The sequence below is a fragment of the Borostomias antarcticus genome, assembly GCF_949987555.1.
Source record: "Borostomias antarcticus genome assembly, contig: scaffold_195, whole genome shotgun sequence".
Lineage (NCBI taxonomy): Eukaryota > Metazoa > Chordata > Actinopteri > Stomiiformes > Stomiidae > Borostomias > Borostomias antarcticus.
Genome location: NW_028176093.1, coordinates 23,388 through 30,000, shown reverse-complemented (window position 1 = coordinate 30,000; position 6,613 = coordinate 23,388).

Below are 6,613 nucleotides of genomic sequence, written 5' to 3'. Positions count from 1 at the left end.
TAGGGTTAGGGTTAGGGACTTCCAGGAGAGGAGGGTTGGGGTTAAAGGAGACTTTTGTAAAGAATGTTCTAGCACTTCTTCTCACAGTCAGATGGTGAGCGAATGCAGGAGATCTGAGACACATTCAGAAGTGTGATGTCCTCTCATGGGTTAGGGTTAGATGTCCTCTCATGGGTTAGGGTTAGATGTCCTCTCATGGGTTAGGGTTAGATGTCCTCTCATGGGTTAGGGTTAGATGTCCTCTCATGGGTTAGGGTTAGATGTCCTCTCATGGGTTAGGGTTAGATGTCCTCTCATGGGTTAGGGTTAGGGTTAGATGTCCTCTCATGCCTTTTACTTGTCAGCACTTGTTAATGTGGGACTGAACTTGCCTTTTATAATATGTGCCCTTTCCTCCAGTAACTCCACGAGTTACAGCACTTCTTCCTCCTCCAGTTCACCTTCCTGTTAGAATCCATAGTGTCTGTGATGACATCATCGAATGTAGGCTTTATATACACAAGTCAGTTAACACACCAGTTTCTAATCAGTCATCAGGAAATGGTCGGAACAGATGGGGAACAGCTAGCGTTATTTACTAAGTGAATATAATTGTTTATTTCGAAAATTCCTTATTTAACATTCTTTATTCTTTATTGTGTTGAATGTAAACGTATCTTAAGAAGTTTCTCACAATTAATTTTGACATTTCTCTGAGAATACTCTTAAGATAGGAAGATAAGAAGTCAGATTCAGTGACTGGTCCTTGCCTGGGGTTTTCCAAACATGTCACCAGGATCCCCTTTGCAGCAAATGTCTTAAATCAGCTCTGAGACTGACACTTAAGATTTAGTCCTACACTTCGCTTAAAGTGAGAATTAGATGCTTGATAACATACTTTTAAGTGCAGCTTTAAGCCAAGATTTTATTTTACTCTCAAGTCAGTTCTTAGCAGTGATCTTAGGAGTAATTCTAAGAAGCTTGATAAATACGGCCCTGATCTGTCTGTCTGCACCCTCAACATAGAATAGAAGTTTATTAGGCCTATCACGTTTGTGTGTGTACATTTGTGTGTGAGTACAGTACTGTGTGTTTGCGTGCATACGTTTGTGTGTGTGTGTTTTTCTGTGTGTGTGTGTGTGTGTTCCTCTCAGTTATAGTGGCGTAACAGAACTAGCTCATATAATGAAGTGGCATTTGTAACTGTTGGGTGTTCCCCTCTTAATGTTCAATGCTGGAACACTTCAGAATCCTAATTAACCTAATGAATTAATAAATGAACTCTTGTCTGCTAACATGGCCATTAAAGTCCTGCGCTAGGGAGCTGGCAAGGTTAACAAGAACAGATTGCTGTTCCGTTCTGCCCTAAAGCACGTTATGCAATGTGCGTGTCGGACATAGGTGGGTTGGTTGAGTGTGTGTTTGTTGAGTGTGTGTTTGTTGAGTGTGTGTTGGTTGAGTGTGTGTTGGTTGAGTGTGTGTTGGTTGAGTGTGTGTTGGTTGAGTGTGTGTTGGTTGAGTGTGTGTTGGTTGAGTGTGTACTGTATGTATGTGTGAGAGTGAGAAAGAGAGAGAGAGAATGAGAGGGTATTGCTTATTGTGTGTGTGTGTGTGTGTGTGTGTGTGTGTGTGCTGCACGCCTCCTGACTGGAACCAAGAAGCGGGACCACATCACACCGGTGCTGGCCTCCCTCCACTGGCTTCCTGTTCGCTTCAGGATTGATTTTAAAATCTTAATGTTTATTTTTAAGGCTCTACATGGTTTGGCCCCCCACTATCTGGCTGAACTGATTCAAGTTCATGCGACATCTAGAACCCTGAGGTCCTCCTCCGAGACTCTTAACAGTCCCTAGATCAAGACTTAAGACCAAGGGTGACCGAGCTTTTGCGGTGGCTGGCCCAAAGCTCTGGAACAGCCTCCCTCCACATTAGACACACAGAACCCAGGGCTCTTTAAGTCTCAGCTTAAACACACTTGTTCTCACTGGCTTCTGAGGCCTGATAGCCTCCATCCCTCGTCCTGTTCTGTGTCCTGTCCTTTTATTACTCTGTGACTATGTGCACTTTATTCTGTTTTCTGTTTTAGTTTGTTTTATATACTGTAAAACACTTTGGTGCAACTTCGGTTGATTTGGGCTGGGGTCCCTTCGTGTTTGAGGCAATCACACACACGCACACACACACACGCACTCACACACACACACACGCACACACACACACACACACGCACGCACACACACACACGCACGCACGCACGCACGCACGCACGCACGCACGCACACACACACACACACACACACACACACACACACACACACACACACACACACACACACACACAACATTTACAACATTCAATATTTACAACACTCAAAAACAAGACGTACATGCAATAAGAACAAAACACACTAAAACAGATGTGTTCAGGTGATGATCTGCATGGTCAAAGCCCCTGAAGTTCTGGTTCTGGTTCAGGTGATCTGCATGGTCAAAGCCCCTGAAGTTCCACTGACCTGCTACTCCTGTTGTCCTCACACAATACATCAACACAATCAGGCTGATAGATAAACAACAATAGAAGAAAAGAAGTGGGCTAAGGTGTTCTGTAGGTTTTGTAAAAGTTCTCTTTGGACACAGTAGGGAACAATCTAATGCAATGCAAAAAATGAAGTCCAGTCTTCTTAGACATTAAAATGCGTTCAGTGCAAAGTACTGCCATTACACCTTCATGCTCGACAACACAAAGGAGATACTTCACACAGAACTGGTGCAGGTAAATCACCGATTACTACAGCCATAATAATAATAACAATGGGTCATTTGAATTGCTGCTGTAAAATGCTCTGCAATATTACTTTTGAGGCTACAGAAGCCACCAGCTCTGTCTCCATGGAACCACTGGGTTTGTTGCTGTGTTGTCGTTTTGTAAGCGGGTGCCACAATTATTAAAATACGATTGTTCAAAGCGTCATAGCATACAGTAGTCCCATGGGTGTTCAGATTATCAATCATTCTTTTTCCTGTCCTTTGCAGATGAGGAACGTGTCAATCAGGTGGTCTGTAGGGGATCTAAGCAGTGGATCGTGAAGAAGATTTTCACTCCACACACTCGTCCAAAGTGTCATGGACAGAAGATGGAACCGAAACATTGCCATTAAGGGTCTGACGTCCTCATTAGCCTGCTCCAGGGTGCCCTGCCCCAGGGTGTCCTGCCCCAGCCTGTCCTGTCCTGCCCCAGCCTGTCCTGTCCTGCCCCAGCCTGTCCTGCCCCAGGGTGCCCTGCCCCAGGGTGTCCTGCCCCAGCCTGTCCTGTCCTGCCCCACCCTGTCCTGTCCTGCCCCAGCCTGTCCTGTCCTGCCCCAGCCTGTCCTGTCTTGCCCCAGCCTGTCCTGTCCTGCCCCACCCTGTCCTGTCCTGCCCCACCCTATCCTGTCCCACCCTATCCTGCCCCACCCTGTTCTGCCCCATTTGTATGTCACGTTGCAGGCTACCTATACGACTGTTTAGAACAGGAATCAAAACTGATAGCATAGTGACTCCATCTCAGTTTCCATCGGCTGACAATGCAAGCAGCATCACCACCAGCTCAAACCAGCTGGAGCTCCTCAACATCGCCAGCAGAGAGATACACCTGACCCTAAACCAGCTGCAGCCGGCGCGGGCTCCTCAACATCGCCAGCAGAGAGATACACCTAACCCTAAACCAGCTGGAGCCGGCGCGGGCTCCTCAACATCGCCAGCAGAGAGATACACCTGACCCTAAACCAGCTGGAGCTCCTCAACATCGCCAGCAGAGAGATACACCTGACCCTAAACCAGCTGGAGCTCCTCAACATCGCCAGCAGAGAGATACACCTAACCCTAAACCAGCTGGAGCTGTCAGGCTCCTCAACATCGCCAGCAGAGAGATACACCTAACCCTAAACCAGCTGGAGCTCCTCAACATCGCCAGCAGAGAGATACACCTGACCCTAAACCAGCTGGAGCTCCTCAACATCGCCAGCAGAGAGATACACCTGACCCTAAACCAGCTGGAGCTCCTCAACATCGCCAGCAGAGAGATACACCTAACCCTAAACCAGCTGGAGCTGTCAGGCTCCTCAACATCGCCAGCAGAGAGATACACCTAACCCTAAACCAGCTGGAGCTCCTCAACATCGCCAGCAGAGAGATACACCTAACCCTAAACCAGCTGGAGCTCCTCAACATCGCCAGCAGAGAGATACACCTAACCCTAAACCAGCTGGAGCTCCTCAACATCGCCAGCAGAGAGATACACCTAACCCTAAACCAGCTGGAGCTCCTCAACATCGCCAGCAGACAGCTGGGTTTCCACGGCTGCATTGGCCTCCTCCTCCTCCTCCTCCTCAATAAGTTTCAACTCTTCCTCGCTGTATTCCGGTTCGTACAGATAGCCACGTGCATCTGCATCCCTCCATCTCTCTCCTTCACTGCATCCCTCCATCTCTCTCCTTCACTGCATCCCTCCATCTCTCTCCTTCACTGCATCCCTCCATCTCTCTCCTTCACTGCATCCCTCCATCTCTCTCCTTCACTGCATCCCTCCATCTCTCTCCTTCACTGCATCCCTCCATCTCTCTCCTTCACTGCATCCCTCCATCTCTCTCCTTCACTGCATCCCTCCATCTCTCTCCTTCACTGCATCCCTCCATCTCTCTCCTTCACTGCATCCCTCCATCTCTCTCCTTCACTGCATCCCTCCATCTCTCTCCTTCACTGCATCCCTCCATCTCCTGCTCCTCATTTCAGCCCTGCAGGGCAGCACCCTTTCTCCTCTCCTCCTCTTCCACTCCTTTTCTACACCACTGCCCTCCCCCTCTCTCTCTCTCTCTCTCTCTCTCTCTCCCTCTCTCTCTCTCTCCTTCTCTCTCTCTCTGTATAACGGTGCCTGAGCGAGTGTTGTGGAGGTGTGCATGTGTCTGTATATATGTGTACTACTAGATTTAGATTTAGATTTAAATGTTTTAAACTAGTGAAAACATGGCATAACAAAGCTACTGTCATGCAGCATAACAGGTTACATTGTGGTACAAACTTGTGCTGAGGACTAAAGTGTGATACTGAATGACAGATTTCCTACATAAACATAACAGGCAATTCCTTGGCCACATATATAAAGTAATGACATTGACCTGCTGTATAAAGATTATCCTTACCTTTCATATTTAATATGTCCTTTTATAAAATATTAACGTGAAAAGTATGCATGCATTTTGTTCCAAAGGTTACTAGAAGGCAAAAAGGTGAAGTCATTAAATATTTCAGATTTACTCACCTCACTCATGACATTGATAGAGAGCCATCAAAGGTCCTTCTTCGGGCCGCCTTGTTAGCTCACCAGGCGCGCCCCATATGAAGGCTAGTCCTTTGCGTGGCGGACCCGGGTTTGATGCTCGGGTCCTGTGCTGCATGTCCTCCCCTCTCTCTCTCCCACGTTTCCTGTCTCTCTCAACTGTCCTATCCCATTAAAGCTGAAAAGCCCTACAAAATATCTTTAAAAAAAAAAAAGGTCCTTCTTTAAGAGACCAAACAGTTACATGATTACCATCATGTGATGTGCTTTAAAATAGCTTTTTACCTGTGTAGATGAAAGACATTGATGAAGTGCAAAAGGCCCTCTGGCCCTCTATGGGTGACCCTGTGTCTGTTTTCCAATCAGGACAATTCAGGACAGCTGCCATATCCTGTGTGGCCATAAAGGGCGCTCCAGGCCACACGCTTGCGTGCTCCACCAGCACCATTATTCTGTCTTTGTTTTGTTTGGTTATGCTACACCATTCAACACCTCTTCACCACACATTTCACTGCAAACACTCACCTACATGCCTGATACACTGATTTTCATACCCCATTTGATTATTGTTTAGTTTTCAGTTCTATTGAATTCTTGATTATTTTACTTGTATTCGGTGTGTCTCCCTTTTTGTTATGGCCATGAGCCTGGTCGTAACAATGGGGGCTCGTCGGTTTTGTTCAGGGCGGTTCATTGTTGTGTTGTGTTTGTGTGGCTCCCTTGATTGGCATGTGTGGCTCCCTTGATTGGCATGTGTATGTACATATGTGTATGAAAAATGTATTGCTCTATATATGGCTCTGTGCTACTAACCCTGTTCTGCCTCCCCTCTCCCTAGTGCCTCTCTCTCTCCCTCCTATCTTCTAACCAGGTCCAGTGGATGCCCCCCTGTCACCAGCAGACCACCCTGAGTCCGATAGATACCCCTGTGTCTGCTGCAGATGTCGTAGCAAATTAGTTAAAACACACACACGACTTCCGGTTAAGCGCTGAGAAAGATGGCAGCATAAGATAGAGCTCCTACCAGTCAATGACAAAAAGAAGCTCCCTGGCAAATGATAAATAACGAATTCAATACTAAATTCAACAAGGAATGAACGGGGGTAGCCGACGAAGTCGAAGGGACACAGGAAAACGAGAGAAAATGCACGAAATCGACAAAAACACGGAACGTGAAGAAAATGGCGGCGAAACCGACGCCCAGGCAGAGGCGCAGACGCTATGCAAAGGCTTCGCTGATATTACCAAAGAGATCCGTGAACTCAAACAAGACATGAATAATAATCTAACGGCCATGAAAGAAGAACTAAATACTAATTT